Raw genomic sequence first — 23,135 nt, 5'->3', positions numbered from 1 at the left:
CAGGGCTCTTCTCATACCAGAATATCTGGAGAGACAGTTGCCGGTAAAGACCCCCTTTTACAATTCTCAGTTGGACGTTCTGGTTCCTTTTCTGTGCGACAGCCTCACCACAAGTCCAGCTGCGGAGAGACTGGGATCCAGGGTGGTCAGATTCCCAAGTGGCAGATGTCCACTGGCTGCCGCCAGCCCAGCACTGCGGGAGTTGGTGTTTAGTGGGTGCAGAGTCTCAGTCTGGGAGATGAGAGAGTTCTGGAGAGGGACAGTGGTGATGTTTGCACAGCAGTGTGAACGTGCTCAATACCCCTGACCTGGACACTTAGATGGTCAAGATGGTCAGTTCTATGTTACGAATGTTTCACCACAATAAAGATTATTCCTTAGAGAGAGATACTGACGGGTGCACTGAGAGATGGGCTTAGATGGGGCCCACTTGGGTTGGGCCCCAACCTTAAGCCATGCAGCTTGCGTGGCGCCGTGGCTGGGCGCTCGCAGGCGTCAGTGGCATGGCCAGGGAGGTCAGTCCCCAGCCCAGGATGGCGCAGGCAGCAGAAAGGCGTCCTGGCGAGGGATCATCCCGGGGCTGTCCAGGGCCAGGGGACCCTCGGGCTGCAGCAGCGAGTAGGACTAATGGTCCCAGAAGGAGCGCGGCTGTGAGGGCGTCGTGTCCATCCATACTCGGGTGGCCAAACGGCAGAGAGCAGGTGTCCGCGAGAGCCCTCTTGACCCGCGGGCGGAGCGGCGGACCCCGGGTCGCGGTGCGTGCGGCCCGTCTCTGGACCCTGCGGGCCGGGTCCACACAGCTGTGGGGCGGCGAAGCCTGGAGCCCGGGAGCCCGGGACCCCGGGCCGCAGCCGCACCGCATACTGAGCCCCGGGGACGTGTGCCAGGCCCGGTCGGGGGCGGGAGTCAGGACGGGGAGGGAGCCAAGGAGCGACAGGGGCAACCGGGGCGCCGCCCAGGGCCATGCTCTGCCAGAGACTGCGCGACGGCCGCCGTGAGCCTCCCAGCGCCCGGGCACCGCCGCGCGCCCCGGGCCACCTGCTCCCCGGGGCCCAGCAGCCGCGCGGCTACCCCAGTCCAACGCCCCGCTCTCTGCCTGCGCCACCCCGCCTACCCGCCACACCCGTCACCGCTCGGCTCCACTCGGTCCCATCCGCCACCGCTTGGCTCCACCCGCCACCGCTCGACTTCACTCGCCACCGTCCGGCTCCGCTTGGTCCCATCCGCCAGCATTCGGCTCAGATGGCAGCCTGAGGGTGGGGTGCAGGTGTAGGTCCTGCAGAGCGACAGCTGAGGGGCAGGTGTTGGTGCAGCAGAGTGACAGCTGGGGTGCAGGTGTAGGAAGTGGGCAGCTGGCAGACGGAAGGTTTGCCCCTACTTTAGGTGGTTCCCGAGTGTCCACCTTCTGACTGCATCCTTCACCCTCTCCGCGAGCCAGACGGAGCCTCTCAGCAGGTGGGAAGCCGAGCGTGCAGGGCGTCAGCAGTCCAGGGGATCTGCCATCACCGGACAGGGGCTACCTGAGCAGAGCTTGAGCCACGACGCCAGGTGTAGTGGATCGAATCATGCCCCCCGCCAACTCATTGCAGCTTGAATTGTGTCCCCCAAGTTTTATGAATTAGAAACTTAGGGAGGTCAAGATGGCGGAAGAGGAGAGGTGCCTGCCGCTTTTCCGCCACCAGTAGAAGCAGCCTGAGGCCCGCGCCGGATGCAGCTGTAGCAGAGTCAGCGCTAAGGAACGGCTTCGAAAGGGTGTCTTTACCCTGCCGAGAACCGGGAATCTTCCCCCAATGCAAGCAAGGGACCCCCCGGTTCGCCGCAGCCCGCGTCTCAGCCGCAGCCGCAGAAGTGGAAACATGGAGGCCTGAACAGCGTGTGTCACCCCAGGCTGCAGAGGTGACCACAGCTTCTGACCCCCACCCCCCGCCTCTACCTGCCCGTCCCTGGAGCTGGAAGCAATTCAACTGGCGGCCGAGAAAGGGAGACGTCCAGTGGGAGAGGCAGAATTTCCATGGAGACCACATGCCCTGCAGGGCCGCCACTGCGTGATCCAACTGGTAGGCTTCACAGCTGCCACCCAGCTTCATTCCCAGCTCAGCCCAGTGCATACAAAGCGGGGAGACGTCTGGCAGGGGAGGCGGGAACTCCACAGGGTCCACGCTGCTGCTGCACAATCCAGCAGCAGGTAGGCTTCACCACCGCCACCCGGCTCCATCCCAAGCCCCGCCTAGCGCACACAGGGCAGGGGGACATCCTGCAGGGGAAGGGGAAGCTCTGCAGAGACCACACGCTCTGCGGTGCCTCGGTGCATCCCAGCAGCCCGGAACAGAGCACACAGGAACAGGGAGTCACTGAGGTAGCGATACCAAATTGGCAACCACAACAACATCTTAGTCAGTCAATAGTGCCAAACCTGTGGACTGTGAAACCCCCTGCCACAATGAATAAACAACAAAGAAAAGATAGAAATACAAAAAATCAAGAAAGTACACCACCAAAAGATAATAAATCTCAAGCTCTAGATCCTATAGAACAAGAAGCCCTTGAAGTGACTGACAAGGAATTTCAAGTGATAATTCTGAGGAAACTGAATGAGATACAAGAAAACTCAGGTAGACATCATGATGAAATGAGGAAAAGTATACAGGACCTGAAAGAGGAAATGTACAAGGAAATCAATGCCCTGAAAAAAAATGTAGCAGAACTTGCCGAACTGAAGAAGTTATTCAGGGAAATAAAAAACACAACGGAGAGCTTAACCAACAGGCTTGTGGAACTTGAAGAGAGAACCTCTGAACTTGAAGATGGGCTGTTTGAAATAACACAAGCAGTCAAAAAAAAAAAAAGAAAGAAAAAGAAAAGAAAAAGAAAGAAAGAAAGAAAAAAGAATCAAAGGCATTGAAGAAAATCTGAGAGAGATATCAGATAACCTTAAGCGCTCAAATATCCGACTCATGGGTATTCCAGAAGGGGAGGAAAATGGAAATTGCATTGAAAACATATTCAACAAAATAGTTTCAGAAAACTTCCCAGGTATAGGAAAAATCACAGATCTTCAGATCCAGGAAGCTCAACGATCTCCAAATGTATTCAACTCAAAAAGGCCTTCTCCAAGACACGTTATAGTCAAATTGGCAAAACTCAAAGACATAGAGAGAATCTTAAAAGCTGCAAGAGAGAAGCATCAAATCATCTATAAGGGAGCCCCAATCAGACTAACATCAGACTTTTCATCACAAACCCTAAAAGCCAGAAAGGAAAGGGATGATATATTCAAAACACTAAAAGAGAGATTGCCAGCCAAGAATACTCTTCCCTGCAAGGCTATCCTTCCGAAACAAAGGGCAAATAATATATTTCTCAGATAAACATAAACTGCGGGAGTTCACCACCACACGACCACCCTTACAAGAAATCCTCAAGGGAGTACTGGGTTTGGTTCCTGAAAAATAACTACCACTGCTATAAAAACCCAAGAAAAATCTAAAGCCACTAGTATAATACAAATGGCATTCATGAAGAGAAAACAAACAAACAAAAAGGCTATCTACAACCTAAGGAACCAACAAACACAGAAAACAAACAGTAAATCAGAAAGCAAGGAACAAAAGACACTGAAGCCAACCAAACAACAATCAACAAAATGCTAGGAATAAACCAACACTATTCAATAACAACTCATAATGTAAAAGGCTTAAATTCCCCAATCAAAAGACACAGACTTGCTGACTGGATTAAAAAGGAGGACCCAACTATACGCTGCCTTCAAGACACCCACCTCACCTATCAAGACTCACATAGACTAAGAGTGAAAGGATGGGAAAAGATTTACCATGCAAACAGAAAAGAAAAAACGAGCTGGAGTAGCTATAACACCACCTGACTTTAAACTATACTACAAAGCTATAATAACCAAAACAGTATGGCACTGGCATAAAAACAGACACACTGATCAATGGATTAGAATTGAGAATCCAGAAATCAACCCACACACCTACAGCTATCTGACCTTTGACACAGGCATCGAGCCTATACTCTGGGGAAGAGACTGCCTCTTTAGCAAATGGTGCTGGGAGAACTCGATATCAATATGCAGGAGAATGAAACTAGACCCACAGCTTTCACCATACACTAAAGTCAACTCAAAATTCATTAAAGAATTAAATACACACCCTGAAACAATAAAACTTCTTAAAGAAAACATAGGAGAGACACTTCAGGAAATAGGACTGGACACAGACTTCATGAATACGACCCCCAAAGCACGGGCAACCAAAGGAAAAATAAACAAATGGGATTATATCAAACTAAAGAGCTTCTGCACAGCAAAAGAAACAATTAACAGAGTTAAAAGACAACCAACAGAGTGGGAGAAAATATTTGCAAAATATACATCTGACAAAGGATTAATATCCAGAATATACAAGGAACTCAAACAACTTTACAAGAAAAAAACAAGCAACCCAATTAAAAAATGGGCAAAAGAGCTAAGTAGGCATTTCTCTAAGGAAGATATACAAATGGCCAACAGACATATAAAAAAATGCTCAACATCACTCAGCATCCGGGAAATGCAAATCAAAACTACACTGAGATACCATCTCACCCCAGTTAGGATGGCTAAAATCCAAAAGACTCTGAACAATAAATGCTGGCAAGGTTGCGGAGAAAAAGGAACTCTCATACATTTTTGGTGGGACTGCAAAATGGTGCAGCCTCTATGGAAAATGGTATGGAGGTTCCTCAAGCAATTCCAGATAGATCTTCCATATGACCCAGCTATCCCACTGCTGGGAATATACCCAGAGGGATGGAAATCACCAAGTCGAAGGTATACCTGTTCCCCAATGTTCATCCCAGCACTATTTACAATAGCCAAGAGTTGGAACCAGCCCAAATGTCCATCATCGGATGAGTGGATACGGAAAATGCAGTATATCCACACAATGGAATACTACTCTGCTATAAAAAGGAATGAAATAGTGCCATTTGCAACAACATGGATGGACCTTGAGATAATTATATTAAGTGAAACAAGTCAGGCACAGAAAGAGAAATACAACATGTTCTCACTTATTGGTGGGAGCTAAAAATAGATAAATAAATTCACACACACACACACACACACACACACACACACACACGCAAAAAAATAAAACGGCGTGGGGGGGGAGATATAATAGCTATAATTCCTTGAAGTTGATACGATGAGCAAACAGAAAGGACATTGTTGGGAGGGAGAGGGGAGAGAGAGGAGGGAGGGAGTTTTCAGTAATGGGCCACAATTATCAACAACATTGTATATTGACAAAATAAAATTAACAAAATAAATAAATAAATAAATAAACTTAGCCCCCACTCTGACTGTTAAGAGGGTGGGAAATCCTATTATGGTAATTGAAAGTTGGAACCTTAAAGAGGTGACTGGATTGTAGGACCATGCAGTAGTGAATGGATTAAAAATGGTGCTCAGGGGCGTGTTTCTGAGGGCTTTAAAAGAAGAGGAGAGCCTGACTGTCTCTCTCTCTCTCTGTCTTGCTTCCTCCCACCATGTGATCTGCTGGTACCCGCCAGCTGCTGCTGCTTTTCCTCCATGAGTAGAAGCAGCCGGAGGCCTGCGCCAGATGCAGCTGTCCCAGAATCCTAAGCCAAATAAAACTCTTTCCATTATAAATTACCCAGTCTCAGGTATTCTGTTACAGCAACACAAAAATGGGCTAATACACCAGGGTCTGTGACTAAATTTTGCCACAGACTGGCTGAGTTCTTGGATAATTTGCCAAGAAATGGAGACTTTTATGTAAGTGTGCTTATGTACAAATACATATACACCTCTATATATCTCTCTCACCGTATAAATATCTCACTATATATCTCTCACTGTGTATCTCTCATTATATAAAAACCTTACTATTTATTTATTTCATTATGTATCTCTCACTGTATAATCCTCTCATTATACGCATATCTCACTATATAAACATCTCACTATAAAAATATCTCACTATATATCTCACTATATAAATATCTCAGCATATCTCACTTTACATCTCTCACTGTATATCTCTCATTATACACACAATCGAACTCTCTTCTCTCATGTTCTTTTCCATCTATCACAATATTATCGATGTCACTGGCTGCAAGAAGCAGCAATCACTGGCTGCTTCTGACCTTAATTGGGTCGACACACATGGAGTTTAGGACAAGGTCAGGCCGATGTCCTCAGTGTCAGCTCTCTGCAGGTCATCAGCTGGGGGACACTTGGGTGACTTCTGAGATGTGCTGACCATTCCTGCCCATCTCCAGGCACCACGGGTACATTGCTGAGGGTCAGACTGGACAATGGGTAGATTGTGGTGACAAGACCTACCCAGGGCAATGTGGGTGCCCAGACACCTCAATCCCAACACCTGGCATGGTCCAGTGACTGCCATCCCTGGCTGCACTGCAGACACTCTCGGGATGCTTCTTTTTCATTCTGGCTAGTTGATTTGAAATTCTTATGTGGTCGTCATAGGGTTCAGGGCTACCTGTGATCCAGGTGGAGGCCCCTTCTCAGTCTGGCTTCCACTCTCATCTACTGAAAGGAAACAAGCAATGTAGACAGCAAGATGCAGACAGAAGTTTTGAGAAATGGTTCCAGGTCCAGAGCTGTGTGGCCCCCCATCCCCACCCCAACACCCCAGGGCTCTGTGAACCCATGGGGGTGGGTTCGTTCTGTTGATGGGAACTGTAGGGACAGAGACACCAGTATTGCACGGGTTAATGTTAGGATTATGCCTCGAGGTTTAGGGCTGGATATCATGGTTGTGGTCGGGGTTGGTTCTCAGGTAACCTCAAACCCTTCCTTAACTTGAAAGGGCTGAGGCCAGTGTTACCTGTACTCAGTTGCATTTTTCTAGGATCCCAATTTGCTCCAGCACTTGTTTAAAATTCCCCATATTACCTTGTAATATGTCCAGTGCAGTCAGTCTCCAGCACGTTGTTTCAATCCTGTAACCCTCAACAGGCAGGTGGATGTTTCGTCAACCTTTGATTTCCTTCCTCAGCATTCTGAGCACATCAGGACAGCCACGACACATCTGCAGGGATTACTTTTAGCACTTTTCTTAGAGGACTTAAATGCTGTTTTCGAGACTCTGGGTTTCATCACAACTTCATTGCTTGTGATACACTTGCCAACTCCAGGTCAGCCTGTTGTTTTTCTGTGAACTCACCACCTCTCTCTCTCTCAACAGCAGAATCTGATCAGAAATTGGCTCCCACGTCGAATGCTGTATGCCAGTCACAGCCCTGAGGGAAAGAGGTCTTCAAGTCTGAACCTGTGGGCTGCCCACCTAGCTCCCTGGAGCTGTGCCTGGACAGGGCCTTGAGACCTATGGGGCCTCCATGTTGGGCAGTGCCCCCAATGCTCAGAGCCCACCCGGCACAGGATCAGTAGCTTTCTCCCCAGTGCCCACCGGCCTCTCACTGAAGACACACTCAGTGTGTTCAGAGACATGGTTTTCTTCTCTGTGTGAGGATTCACTCCCAGAAGGGACCAGGGGCAGAAGGAGGAGCAGAGGAGGGGGCACCATCCCCATCTCCCCCCTGCTCCTCTGTGGAACCCTGGCCCTGGACACCAGCCTTTTATACCCCATCTCAAGCTCCCCAGCTTCAGACAGGTCACAGTGGAGTCCCCAAAATGTTACTCCCATGACTCCATCCATCTACCACCTCCTAGAGCATTCTCCTCCTGGGTACCTGCCCAGGCAGATTTATCCCATGACTCCTTCCCTTCTCCAGGCCCCGCCTCCCTCTCCCCAATTCCAGAGACTTCATTTTACAGGTGGAACGTTTGGGTCTGGGGTGATGACCTACCCAGGAGCATATGCAAATTATATGTCCGGCAGCCTCTGACCAAGACCGCAGTGGTCTCCTCCCACCCCCCTCACGCTGTTTCCAGGAGCTGGAGGATCAGGGACCAAGAGCCCACAGCTGGGGAGGGCTCTGTGATTACAGGGTTTGGGCCCACCCCACCACCGAAGCCCTGCTCTGTAAACATGCCCCAGATCCTGGGGCTGCAATTGCCCCCTCTGCTATGATGCCTGATACCCAGCCTAAGACTGGACCCATAGAGAAGGGGTTGGGGGCTCGGGGAACTGGTTTCCTGACTCCTTTTCCTTGTCTCTTGAGTTCCCACTCATGTCCCTGCCTGGCTTCTGCCTCTAAGGCTACAGAGATCAGAGGAAACAGGAAAGGCCAAAGGGGTTCTGGTGGAGGCGGGCCCCTCCTGGCCCATCTCAGTCTCCATGTCCTCCCCTGGTTCTCTCCCTGGGCCCAGGAGGTGATTTAAGCAGGGCTTGGTTCCCATGAGACCCAGCTGAGAGTCCAAGTTCTCCGTGGCCTCCTGGACTCTCCCACCTTTGGGACTGAGAACAAGGTACACAGCCTGCACTGTAGCTTTGTCTGGGGATGATGTTTATTGGAACAGGAGGCCAGAAGGACATGGAGGGGAGCCAAGTGGGACATGGAGGGGATCCGCACCCGTCCACAGACCATGAACCCTTAAGGAACCCCTGCCTCCCACATTTTCTGCCTCATCTCTGGTCATGAAAATGGAGGGTGTGTTTGATCGGTCACATCTGTCTCTACACTCCTGGGGAATATGAGAGGTCAAGAGAAGTTCTCTGAAGTTCCCTCAGTGCTGGGTTGTGGAGGTGTGTGGTGGCCACACACTCTCTGTTGAGATGTGGTTTTACTGCTGACTCACTTGCCCTTCCTGCAAACATAGGGCTTCTCCCATGTGTGTGTCCTCTGGTGTCGCATGAGGTGTGACTTACAGCCAAAGCCTCTCCCACACTCCCTGCAAACATAGGGCTTCTCCCCTGTGTGTGTCCTCTGGTGTCAGATGAGGCCTGACTTGTTACTGAAGCCTCTCCCACACTCTCCACACTTGACTTTTGCAATTCTTGAGATTCTTACCCCCACAGATAACTTGCCTGTGTTCTCTGGATTCACCTTCTGGCCTGTTCTGGACTCTTCTTCCATCTCACTCTCCCTAGAACTCCCCATTTGGCCTTTGGGTGGGCTGGAAAATGTGCTTGAAATCCTCCTGTGCCTTGTCCTCTTATATAAGGGTTGGACCTTTCTTTGGCCTCTTGACCTTCGGCCTCATCATTCCAGCTGTGTGGATCAGGATGTTGCTGCTCCTGATTCTGACCCACTGCACAGAGATCTCCTGGCTGGAGATGTTCTCTTGCAGATGTCTCTGGGAAGGTTGGAGAGGAGTGATTGTGTTCCACATGTTGCCTGAGGAATTTCTGACTGGAGAACGCCAGAGGGCATGAAGAACAAGGGTGGATCTCTGGCTTTGGTTCCGCTGAAAGAAGAAGGTTTTGGTCAGGGGAGGTGTAGACAACTGGGCCATCTGCTTTGTTGTATGGTAAGGCCTGCTCCACTAATCATTCCTCATGTGTTAATACAAGCTGTCTCCCACCGAGCATTCCTTTACAGTCTATTTTTCATTCTGTTTTTGTTTACTACATCTTCCACAGAAATCTAGAAAGCCCACATCAAGGGCCTTGTCTATGGATCAGCCAAACCAGGGAACTTCAATAGCATCAGAGGCAGCTTCAGTCTTTATACAGAAGGAACTGCAGTGACTTCCCCCCCACACACACTACAATTATCTTCTAGGTCATATCATATCCTCTTCTCTCCCTAATCTCTGGGTACTTTTCCTGATAGAGCATCTGCAGCTATTTTATTCTACTGAGAAATAATAACTCTGGATTACATAGATGGTGATAGAGTTTGGATGTGTTGTCCCCCCAAAACTCATGTGAAAATCTGATCCCCAATATGGCAGTGTTGGGAGCTGTTTGAATCATGGGGGCAGATCCCTCATGAATGAATTACTGTTCTCCCTGGAAGGTGGCAGTAGTGAGTGAGTTCTCACTCTATTAGTTCCCATGAGGGCTGGTTGTTTAAAAGACCCTAGCACCTCCCCCATCTCTTTCTCTTGCTTCCTCTTGCCGCTTGTACCTGCCAGCTGCCTACCACTTTCCACCATGAGTAGAAGCAGCCTGAGGCTCATGCCAGGTGCAGCTGTCCCAGAATCATAAGCTAAATAAAACTCTGTTCTTTATAAATTATCCAGTCTCAGGTATTGTGTTATAGCAACACGAAAAGGGGCTATTATGGATGGACTCATCCTTAGTGACTTTTCTTATGAGGGGAAAAGGATCTAGTAAGTCAGGAACCAATTCGTCTGGAGATGCACAAATGTAGAAGGCAGTGTAGAGTTAAAGAGCATGTGTAAGTACACCTGAGTTTGAGTCTCCCCAGTCAAAGACATCTAATTGAGGACTCTTGTGTACCTGGTTCTCCATCAGGAAGTGGGATTCAGAGTGGTCCAGGCCCCCTTGAGTAAAGGACTCTGGTTCCTGCTGCCTAAACTAGATTATGGATTGCTTCCATCTCAGTGTCCACAAATCATAAAATAAAAATATGTTCTTCCTTGGGTGACACATCAAGTATTCCTACTTGAGGTATTTCATTCAGTCTTAACACATTTCAAATTTAATAGGAAGTTCTGTTTCAATTGTATCCCTAATCAGACTTCTTTCCTCCTGACTCCCATCTTTATCCAACCCACCATCCTCTCTTACCTGGAGACTGATGTGGCGTCTGAGGGGATTACACACTGCAGATTATTTTCTGAAAATTAACTCAAAGTCCACAATTGTTTCCATCTCAGGAAAATCCCCAGTGTCTTGGCAGGAATCATGGGCACTACATGTCCAGGCTTCTGTGTATCTCTCTGACCTCTGCTCTCTTCTCTGCTTCCTTCACCTGGGTGGTCTCAGCCATTCCTCAAACACCCTCACTCTCTCCCGCCTCAGAGCTGTTGCACGAGCTGCTCCTTCTGCCTGGAGACATTTGAGCACAACTCTGAACCTCTCAAATGTTATGTCCTGAGAGGAACCTTCACTCATGTTCCCTGCCATACCCTCCCTCCCCTCATGATGATCTCTAGGCACTTTTCTGGCTTAGTTTTCTTGAAAGCATGAATGACTATCTCATTTTATGCACATGCCGGTTTGTGTCTGCGTGTTTCCCTAACTCACATGTCAGCTGCTCAATAGCACTTATTCTGATCATCTTGTTCTATCCATATTTCCTGTTCCTCGAACATTGTCTGGCACAGAGTAAGAATTCACATGACAACTAATTGAAATAATGAATGAATGAAAAACAACATATGTATGTTATTTAGAAATACGGAAGAAATTAAGAAATAATTAAAAGAGCCAGAAGAAACTGCCTTGTTGAAACAGCCGGTAGGTGCTTGAGAACTTGTTCTTTGTCTCTAAGCCTGTCAGGACTATATGTTGTTATATATTTTGCATATAAAGTAGTTAAAAAAATAAAATGAGAACAAAAAGTTTAAAATATAAATTGTCCCTAAAAGTCAAATGCATATAAAACAAAGCCTTAATTTCAGAAACACCTGATTTGAAAATTTTCTGACTTCAGACTGCATTTTACTCTACTTAACAGTTGTACCATGAAAATTCCCAAGGAGAATTCTTTCTTTTCTGTCCTTTTTAAAGAATAATGTGGTGCCTACCTCTCCCTGCCGTGAGCTCTTTCTTCCACTTGCTGTCCCACTTGATACCCAGCTCCTGGCCATATTCATCCCCGTACCAGACCAGCAGTTCACAGCCCGGCCTGATGACCTGGCAATTTCAATAGAAGATCTGACCGTGGTATTGAAAGGCCACCAGGTTCTGCTCCTCATCATCCCGGGCACAGTTCACATACCTGGGGTTGAGGCAGACAAAGGGACAGAAAATAACAGGCAGTGAGTCTCCACTACCTGCCAGGGCCGTGTTGGGCTTGTCACCAGATGGTCAAGGCCCCCATGCTGTGATGGGCCATGCCGTTACCCTCCTCCAGGAACCTGCTGTTCATACCTAAGCCTCTTTCTCCAAGTCCTGCTTATGGTGCTCATCCTGCCTGGAATGCTTTTCCCCCCTTGCCTACTTAACCATTCTTCAAAGCCCAATTACAGACTTACCTCCACCATGATTGGCCATAAAACACTGACTTCTCACTTCTCTAAACTCTCAATCGATTTCTACTTATACCACAGAATTTGGTGTTTAATCAATCATGTACTCTGCTTCTAGATTAGCTCACATCATTCTATAATCACCCCAAGTCTATCTTCTTTTGAAAGACCTTTTTCTAATCTCCCATAGTTTACCCAGGTGCCATTCACCTGCCTCCCTGGGTTCCCATAGAAACTTAGATGTTCCTTTGGCCTAGCATGATAATACACAATAATAACAGCATATCCCTATTCTTATCCTCTAATAAAACAAGAACCTTCATGGAAAGGGGCTGGTCCATGCAGCACAGAGGTCCATGACCACCCTGCAGCTCACTTCTCAGGCTTCAGGTTTTAATTTCACTGAAGCTGGGAAGAATTCCTGTCCTCACAGATTAAAGGTCCCTTGTTTTACATTGCCTTGGCCTTGTGTACTTCTCCTATAATCAAATGTTTCATTTATGCTTGCATTAGTCCTTCACAAGGGCATGGGTTGTGTGATCTATTCATGAGATGTACTCCATTTTCTAAACTAGAGTACAGCAAATGCTTAATAAATGCTGATTAGATAAATTAAAGTGTGAATCCAGCATCCCCAATGAATCTAGGCTCCTCAGGGTTTATCCTGGTGCCCCAATTTTGTCTATCATAGAGATTTAGTTTTTTGATTAAAAAATGGTAATGTTTTTACTTTACCTCTTTTTTCCTGGATGTTCATAATAAGAAAGAACATTGTAAGGGGAGCAGAGAGTGTAAAAACCATCGAGGGAGGCATGCTGAGGAGGAAAGAAGCCGAGCTTGAGAGAGATGAGTGTCCCTGCTGGAACCCGAAACCTATTGGCCTTACCTCATCCAGTTGGCCCGAGATTTGTCCTTTCCATCCACATACTCATAGCAGTTTCTCCCCTTGGTGATCTGAGTTTCAGAAAAATAAGTTAGTCATTTTTGGGTTTGATGGGCAGGGAATAATCAGAATTATTTTATTCTACTGTCATCCATGCATTTGAGCCTGCATGGATTCAGCCGCCAATGGTGACACATGCTGTGTACTCCTCAGCATCATCTACACATCTGAGTTGATTTGTCCCGTCAGAGCTGAGGCCCCATAGGGAGAGTGCACTTTTTCTGTCTCTGTGCCACTTTTCTCCCACTCACCCACTGACCTTTAAATAGGAGTTCCAGGTTCATGCAAAGACCACTAAGTACACAGATCTAACCATGTTGTCACTATCCATGTTCTAGCATGTAGAAGGTGATGTCCCACCAAAGGCACAGAAGGGATATAGGAAGCCAGAAGACAGGGTTAAGGTAGGCCCTTCTCACCATCCAGGAGTAGCCACTGTTGACTGCCTCTTCATCTTCTGTGATCTGGCCCTCATAGGGGCCAAAGTGCTGACCCAACGGCAGATCGGATGCCTCATTCCATACTCCAAGCCCGGCCTCGGGGATGCCCGATGGCCCAATTCTCAGCCCAGGGGGCAAAGTGAGGGCTGAGTGGTTGGGATGCCCCTTGTCCACTGCACTGTCCTTTACAAATGTAGGGGGTCTATAAGCCAGTCAGCTGTCGATGAAGTAGTCCTGGCATTGCTCACAATCTGAAGGCAAGAGCAGCAGGGATTAGGAAAAGTATAGTGCGTGTTCCTGGATATAAAGAGCTTCAGAAAGAGCCCAGCATTTACATAATTCAGCCTCAATCCTGTACTCCAAGCCACCAGAGTAAAGGAATGATTTGGGTTCAAACAACAAGATAAAATTATTGTACCGGGACATAGCCTTCTCCATGAGTGGGCCAAAAGGGTCACTTACACAGGTAGTCATCATCCTGAGGTTCACAGACCTCTTTGTATGCATGACCCTTTCTCGCAGGCTACACATCTTCATTTCAATCTCCTTTCTCTTGAGTTCTACATTGGAGAAGAGTAAGTGAGTGAAGTTAGGAGTCTGGAGTGTTTGTCCCTGTATCGTCAGAAAATGTGAAATCTCCTACCATCAAATTATTGTCTATCCTTCTACATACTCTGGCTCGCCACCCCTTCACTACCTCTTAACTATTATTTCAGAGAGACTAAGACTCTACACCCACACTGACTACAGATGCATAATTCAATTTTAGTTTCTGGATTCCCAGGATCAGGATTAACTTCCGAAACTTTCTAGTAACAAACCGTTAATTCATGCATTTATTTATCCATAAAATATTTGTTGAAGGTGCATTACATATTAGGCATTGAACAAGGGCAGGGATATACAATAAGAAAATGTGGTCTCTATTATCACAGATGGATTTATTGGACACCTTGAATGTATATTTATTTTAGTGCTTTCAAACAATATATGAGCCATTGGTCTTTATCTTCATTTTACAGATTAGCATTAATGAGCTCAGAGAATTTATAATGTCTTCCCAAGGTCCAAATGATTCTACGTGGATTATAACAAGTGTGTGACTTCAGAGTTAGTGTTTGTTCTTACATGTTATTCAATACAGCATCTAACTTCTGGTCTCAGCTTAGTCCAGCTTAAGCACAGGTCTATCGAAAGTCTACGCCACATATCTAGACCATACTCATCAACCTTTCTAAAGGACCTAGAGGGACTAAAGTCCCCAAATTATTTTCTCTTACCCAATTTTTCTCTAGAATGCTGTCCGGAGGTACTTGCTTCTGCAGGAGGGGACACTCGTTTCCGGGCCTTCTCTGAGTCCCTTGTGTTCAGTAAATCTGTTGTTCCTGACAATTTCTTCAAAATAGATTCATTATTTAACAGTGATCTGGATATTCCCTTTAATGTGAGAATCACATATTAAAAGACAACATACATTTCTTTCGTTCCTTAGGGCTTGCAACCTGTTTTCACATGCATGACTTTAGTTAATGGTTCAACAATCCCTGGAAAAACTTGGAGTGACTGAATACCAGAGAGAAAGGGAAAGGCCTGTGTGGGCAGGACAGTCTTAAGGCTCTTTTGCTTCAACTTTCTATATATACATGAGAGCGAGGGAGGGAGAATAATCTGGAAGACTACCTGGAGACTCAACAAGGTCTGTGAAAGAAGGAGGTAGGGGCTTATAGGGAAAAAGAGGGGATCTTCTATGAACTAGGAGACATTTGACAGAAGGAGAAAGGTAGGAAAGCACAGAGGGTACAAAACACATCTGGAGAATGAACAGTGAGGTTGGGAAGAGAAGAAACAGTTGGCATAAAGGTTATCTAGACAACTAAGAGAGTGATGCTAAGAGCTGCAAACTGCCATATCCTGGAAGGGATATTTAACTTTGAAATTGAATTAACTAGTTCCTGTACCAATTCTGCCTAAGTAATGGTGTACTACCAGCTAATTCTATTCACTTTCCCGATCCGTAAATTGGCATACATGCTAATTCTTAATGGTACAGTGAACATGAAATGTAATAACGCTCACCAAAGTGTTTTGAGATTAATAATTTCTCTTATAGTCCTGACATCAATTTTCCTCCTCAACCATCTCTACAGTCAAAATCTAATTCAAAGATATTATCTTCAGCACTCTCTGACCCTGTTACCTCTATTTTAATTTGAAAAATTTGGAATTATTCAGAAAACACTGAGGGGGTCATCAAGGGCTCTGAGTTGGGCCTGGGACTCCTGAGAATAATCAGGTATGGACCAGGCTCTCAAAGAGCTCGTAATACAGAGGTGGCAGGCTATACAAATGATTACAAACAGCATGAGATTTGCCTAGTTCGGGCCCAGAGGAAGGAGCAGTTAACTTCTTCCTACAGGGATGAGCATTTCAAATCAGTACCAGGATACATTTCTACTGAATAGTGTAATATACATGAAGTGCTAAGTCATTCTCCTATCTGTTGTTTCTCAATCAAACTTCAAACTTCTCAGGGCTAGGAGCAGTCTTCTCACATCTGAATGGGTCCCTTATGAGAGAGTAGGAACTATCTCCGTCTTCATCTGGGACCAGGCACAATGTAAATTGACTGTATATTGCCAAGCTCCCCTCAGACTGTCTTAGCGTATCTCTCACTTAGCACATCAGAGAAGAATCAGGTTGAAATAATCAGTCAGATGAATAATGTAAAGGTGTATGAGTAAGGCAGCATGAACTTTACAAAAGAAGAAAGTTTTAATCAGCTCTTAAGTACTTTAGGGAAAGAAGGAGTATTGGATTAGACTGAACCACTACTGACTGTAATGTCAGGCATAATCTAACATTTCTGTACTTCAGTTTTCTCATCCACAAAATGGTTATGCTTATAGTACCAACTTCATAGGGTTGTTGTAAGGTTTGAGTGAGTTTATTCACGTACAATGCTTAAAATAAAGTCTGAAATATTGCAAAAATAAAACAAGCAGTAGTGATTATCATTGCTCTTCTTATTAACTCTTAAAAGGATGATGTCCGCCATTGTGCTAAAGAGATCAGAAAAGGGAGGCAGCAGTCCTACGATACTGTGCACATTCTCCTTCTCTTACCTGTGTTTGGATCTTACATGAGGAAGATTGTTGTGTCAATAGGATTTTTCAGGTATTCACCTTCTGGTGTTTACTCTGTTCCACTCTGAAGACCACCCAAGGAGGATTGACCAAAAGGTGATGAGAAATCAGTGTTTTGATGGGTAAATATTTCCAAGCTCAGAAGATTCTCATTAGGGACAGAGAATTCTGAACTAGAGAGTGACAATTCCAAGTATTATCCAAGGGTGATTTGAAAATGGTTTCTGAAGTACCATGAAGACCTTTGCTTCTATTGGAGGCACTGCTAATTTTCTTAAAATGTTTTTTAAAAATAGAGCTCTGGATCTTGGTGTTAACACCACACTCTAACCAACTGAAGTAACTGGTCACCCACCAAAAAACAAACAAAACAAAACCTCATCTGTGCTTCATCTTGTGTTGACAAGGTTTCTATTACATTTATTTAAAAATATATATATATATATTGACTTGACTTTCATGAAAAAACGCTGAACAAAACCACACAATGGAGGAAAGGACAGTCTCTTCAAGAGATGGTATTGGGAAAACTCAATCACCATATGCAAAAGAATGAAGACTGACCCTATGTTACACTACATACAAAAATTACATCAAAATAGATTAAAGGCCTTCATGTGACACCCAAAAGTATAAAACTTCAAGCAGGAGACATGGGGGAAAGCTTCAAGAAATTGAGTTTGGCCATGATTTCTTGGAAATGACACAAAAGCATAAGTGACAAAAGCAAAAATAGACAAAGAGAACTATGTAAAACTTTAAAACTTCTGAGCACCAAAGGAAACAATCAAGGAGTGAAAAGGCAACCTACAGACTGGAAGAAAATATTTACAAACCATATATCTAATGAGGGGTTAATATCTAGAATATATAAAGAATTCCTACAACTCAGCAAGAAAAAAACTCAGTTAAAAGAGTGGGTGCTATGACTGGGTTTTTTTCCTCCAAAATTCATATTTTGAAACCCTACTTCCTGGTGTGATAATATTTGGAGATGGAGCTTTCAGGAAGTAACTAGGGCTAGATGAGTTCATGAGGGTGGGGTCCTCATGATGGGATTAGTGCTTTTTATAAGAAGAGGAAGAGAGAGATTCCCCCCAAGAGGTGGAAGTAACCTAAATATCCATTAAAAAATGAATGGATAAGGAAAATGTGGTATAGAAATACAATGGAATATTATTTAGCCTTAAAAAATAAAGAAACCCTGCCATATGCTGCCACATGGATAAATCCTGAAGACATTTTACTAAGTTAAATAAGCCAGTCACAATAAGCCAAATATGGCATGGTTCATTATTTGAGGTATCTAAAGTAATCAAATTCATAGAAACAAAGTAGAATTGTTGCCAAGAGCTGGGGCAGGAGGAAATGTGGTGTTGTTGTTCAATGGGTATAGTTTTATAGTCATGCAAGATGAAAAAATTCTAGCAGTTTCTTGCACATCAGTGTGTATATAGCTGATAATATGAAACACTCAAAAACTGTTAGGAGGGTGAGTTTATGTTATGTGATTTCTTACCACAATAAGAAACAATAAATTGACTAAGATGGGGATTTAACTGAATCCAGATAATGATGTGTGACAATGTTAGTCATTTCTTCTTCTAAGACACTTGATCCAATGACTGCACTATTATGAGATTAGGGTTAGAAAGCTCTTTGGTGGATTTACAGTTCAATTAAGGTTTAGTTAAATTGCCCACTAATTAATTAACAATGTTTAGCAAAACCAGTCTTTCTTTATGACTTTAAAGAATGGTAAACTTTAAACGTATAGAAAAGTAGAGAGAATAATGCTGGAAAACATAAATCCACCACCATGCAGTCCCATTTCAACATTCTGCCACAGCTGCTTGAGATGTTTTTATTTCTACTTTTTATTTCAAAATTCAAAAGTAAAAATAAAACAAACAAAAAAGGTAACTATGACATAGTGAAGCCACCTGCCAGCCCTTCCTCCTTCTCTTGTGATGATAACTTCTGAGTTTGGTATTTCTTACTCACATTCAGGTTTTTATACTTTTAGCACTTATTACTGTATCTGTAAATAAAATATGTAATCATTTTACACGTTTAAAACCTTTATATGAACAGCCTCTTACTGTATATACTCTTTCGCATCTTGCTTGTTTGTTGAACATTTGTTTTTGAGAGAACATGTTCTCCTTTGTTAACTCCTAAGATAAAGCCGAGACATCAACCCAGGCTGGTTTCAGGAGGTCACTTCTAATTCCTCCTGGCCCCTCACCTTTCTGCCTAGGTATCCATTCTTCATCGGAATCCTCAGTGTCATCCACATGGAGTTTGGCCTGCCTCCAGTGACACATGAAAGCTGTTCGAGGGGCTCTAGAAAGAAGCCAAATCTTTGTCCTAAAAGGGAAGAGGTGGGAGGAGGAACAAAGGGTGGTGGCAATGGAAAGCACCACAAAGCCAGTGTGGCTCAGCATGGGCTGGGAGAGTCTTGAACAAGGTCAAGATGTGAGCTCTGCATGACTAGTGCCGACACTCAGCCATACCCTGACAAATAAAAAGAACAAAATTTCCCCTCCAGATTTGTCTCCATACAGAAGGGAACTGTGGGCAGATGCAGCCACCTAAGAGAGAGCCATAATAATACAGGGACAGAAGACCTGTTTTCTATTTCCCAGGCTGGTCTGCAGCCAGCACTTGGAGTAACCTATGTTAATCAGTTCATTATAGTTCCTTTTCACATTCCTATAGCAAATTTTCTTCGATTCTCCCATCTCTGCCCCTTCTTCCTTGGAGAAGTATATCGAAATGCCTTTGAAAGCATCTTTAGCCTAGAGAAAATAACATAGTTCATCAGTGATTTACTGTATACATCACAACACCGAGTGGGGCCTTTTCTTCTACCTTGTAATCATAACAAGCAGAACACAGCCTGGGGCCTTGGGGTGGTCTCTGTGAAACAAGGATAAAGATATTTGTTCCCGCCCTCCCCAGATTGTGTCCTGTTTGAGAGGACACAGCATTTTTCTAGCTCTCCCCAACACAGAGAGTTTGATTCCAGTGTCCTCTTCTCTCCCATGTCCCAGACGGGACATATTGTCCCCACTCCACGCACATTCACAGCCAGGGTCACACAGAGTTGCAGGCCATGGGTCTGTGGCCCCCCAGACACCAGCTCCTGTCACTCGATTCCCCTCTCCATCCTTCTTACAGATCCTGCTTGGAGCCCAGCTTGACTTCCCCCACCTCTCACCTTGGGCTTCTGCCCTGTACTCCCTGCATCTCCCTCAGGGGTCTCCTCCCGGGACCTGTTGGGGCTCTCGGTGCTGGGACAGGCTGGCAACTACCTGCTCCAACTCCAAGGTTGGGAACAACCCTTGAGTCTCCCAGCTACAAGGCCAACGTTCCTGTGGAAAGAGATGGTGCTGAGAGGAGGCCACAGCCCAGACCATTATGCACAGCCAGGCTCTGTCTTCTCCACTTGGCCATGTTGTCCAGACCAGGAAGATGTGGAGACCTTGCAAGAACTGGAGGATGTTGGGGAGGTCTGAGGGCTATCGATGGGATAGGGGGAGGGTCTCTGCTGGCCATGACAGACCACCTAACATAAGCTGTACTGTTTCAGTTCCCCTGCATCTTGACGCGTCTGAGGAAGGGTGGCAAAGGTTCCTGAGGGTCAAGGCTCAGGTATCTTCGAGGGGAGTCCTGAGATGTGAGGGCTGGGGGAGGCCCATGTAGACTTTGAGGCCCCCTGACTGATGGGACTCGGGTCAGACTCACCAGCTCCACTGAGAGGAAATGAACATTTCTCATAGGAAGCTTCTGGGATCTTCAACTGGAGATTCTGGAAAACTGTGGGAGTAAAGCAGTCTGGATCTCTAAGGAGCAGCAATCCCACAGGCTGAGGAGATTGCGGGTCTCCAAGGCCAATGAGATTTGGGGTCTCTCAGGCTGAGGTTCTGGGGGTTTTGGGGTTGAGGGGATTTGGGGTATCTCAGGCTGATAGTATTTGGGGTTTTTCAGGACAAGATTTTGGGTCTTTCGTGCTGAAGAGATTTGGGATACTCAGGTCGAGAGGCTTTGGGATTCATCAGGTAAATGGAGTTTGGGGTCGTTGAGGATGAGAGGATTTTGCATTTTTGAGGCTGAGGAAACTCGGGGTCTCTCAGGCTAAGGAGATTTGGGGTCTCTCATTAGGGGGCATTAGGCTCTCTGACACTGACGTTATTTGGGGGTCTTTGAAGCAGAAGGACGTTTCCAGGCTGAGTAGGATCTCTGAGCTTGGGGAAATTCAGTCTCTCTGTGGCTGCGGTATTTAGCGTTTCCCAGGCTGAGGGGAATTGTGATTCCTCAGGCTTAGGGTGTTTGGGCTCTAAGCATTAGACGATTTGGCGTTCCTGTGGGTGAACGGTAGATTTGAGGTGGCTGAAGCTGAGGTGCGTCGGGGTCTCAGGCGAGGGGGTTTGAGGTCGGTCCAGGTTAGCGGATTCGAGGTCTCTTGGGGATCAGGGGATCTGGGGTTTCCCAGGCTGAAATTTGAAGGTCTCGGGCTAAAGGTTTACAAGGGTTTCTTACTGCACGGCAAAGACTTCCCGAGTTCCTGTCAGTCTCCCTGGCTTTCTCCTGCCCCGCTGCCCACCCTGACTGGCGCCCGCTGGGATCCTCTCTGGTTGAAACGGCCACGCAGCCACCGGTACCACCAAACCACCTATCAGAGTTGTGACCCAAACGCTCCCGCCAATGAGCGATGAGAAGGACATAAAGGGGCGGAGAGTAGGGAGGAGCCAAGCCTGTCAGTCACAGGCTCCCCTCAGTCCTAGGCTCGGGTGGTAAGGCGGGACCTGGTCTTTCCCGCCTTGGGGACAATCCACCCCAAACCTCAGGGACTGGCCGCTCTGGGTGGATCCCTGAAGGGGTGATTGGATTATAGCACCATGGAGTAGTGAATGGTTTAAAAATGGTGGTGAGTGACGTGGTTCTGAGGACTTTAAAAGAAGAGGAGAGTCTGTCTCTCTGCTCTCTCTCTCTCTCAGCTTCCACCATCTTGCAGCGTGAGACCCCTGGGTCACTGTTGCCACCACAAGATGGACTTTGGACTTCCCAGCCTCAGAAACTTTCGCAATAAATTTCATTTTCTTTATAAATCACCCAGTTCAGGTATTTTCTTATACGCAACAAAAACAGACTAATACAGCAAGCTTTTCTCTCAGGCTCATCTTTAGGCTTCAGGTAATCCACAAGAGAAGACTTGAACAGATGTAAACTGCTCGTATAGTTTTGACGGTGTACCAAAATTCTGAGCCAATCTGAAAAGAACAAGACAGCATTTTTTTTATTTGTCCTGTCTTACATTTTGTTCTGGGCACATAAAGAAATGTCTCCCAAATTACTGCTTAATGGAACAGAGACATCAGTGATTGCACACGACAAGTATGGTCTACTCAAAACAGTTTTGAAAAGTAAGTTTAAAAAATCGACTATAATGATCAGAAATAAACCATGGTGAGGGAGAATAACGTGTTCTCCAAAATTACTACATTGCAATAATCATAAATTCCAGGTTTCAAAAACAAAACAAAACAAAAACCTAACAAACGGGAAAACTTTTCAAAGCATGCAAAGAAACATGAAAGCACTTCCCATTCACGGGAAAATAGTAATGATGATGATGATGATGATGATGATGATGATGATGATGATGATGATGATGATGATGATAATTTAAAAAATGGTGGGTGGGGACTCCCAGTCAATGAACTTATTAGACAGTCTTTAAATCACCCAAATCAACTGTCATACATATGTCCAAGAGGTAAAGGGAATGATGCACAAAGAAATAAAAGAAACCAAGGGAACAATGTCTAACCAAATAGAGATACTCAATAAGGAGATAGAAATCAACAGCTCGAAAACCATAACATGTGAATTGACACCTTCACTAGAGGTTTCAAATGAAGGTTTGAGCATGCAGAAGAAAAAATCAGAAAACTTAGTTAGTTCACTTGAAATGATCCTGTATGACGAGCAGAAAGAGAAAAGAAAGAAAAAATTAAACACAGCCTAGGAGACTGTGTGATCCCCATAAAGCAAGCCAATTGTATTAATCCACTTCTGTTGCCAATAACAGAAAACCTGAAACTGAGTGATTTATAAAGAAACAAAACATGTTTCTTACAGTTTTGGAGGCTGGGAAGTCCAAGGTCCAGGAAACATATCCGGTGAAGGCCTTCTTCTTGGTGGTGACTCCAGAGCAATGCAGGCTGTCACAGGGAGAGAATGGGTGAGCAAGAGAGCTAACCTGCTCACTTGCTTTCCTTCTAAAGTTGTCAGAACCACACCCATGATAACTCATTACTTCACGGACAAGGGCATAGTACTCACAATCCAATCCCTCCTCAAAGACCCTATCTTGCAAATATTATAATAGTACTTCCCACTCTCTTAACACTGTTACAATGGAGGTCAAGCCCCAGTGAGTTTTGAGGAACAGTCGAAGCCCAGAATGACAGTCCCAGAAGAGAGGCTAAAGAGAAAAGGGCAGGAAAACAAACAAACAAACAAAAAAAAAAAAAAAAAAA

The 23,135-nt window shown here is 45.5% G+C and overlaps 1 pseudogene; it reads right to left on the bottom strand.

The window, feature by feature from the left end:
* Positions 1-8,751: 8,751 nt before the first annotated feature.
* Positions 8,752-22,929, bottom strand: LOC134369022 (histone-lysine N-methyltransferase PRDM9-like; annotated as a pseudogene).
* Positions 22,930-23,135: the final 206 nt, after the last annotated feature.

This window comes from Cynocephalus volans, unplaced genomic scaffold (genome assembly GCF_027409185.1).
Source record: "Cynocephalus volans isolate mCynVol1 unplaced genomic scaffold, mCynVol1.pri scaffold_35, whole genome shotgun sequence".
In the NCBI taxonomy this organism is placed as follows: domain Eukaryota; kingdom Metazoa; phylum Chordata; class Mammalia; order Dermoptera; family Cynocephalidae; genus Cynocephalus; species Cynocephalus volans.
The sequence above is the reverse complement of the archived record's forward strand: the minus strand, read 5'-3'. Positions and strand labels throughout refer to the sequence as shown.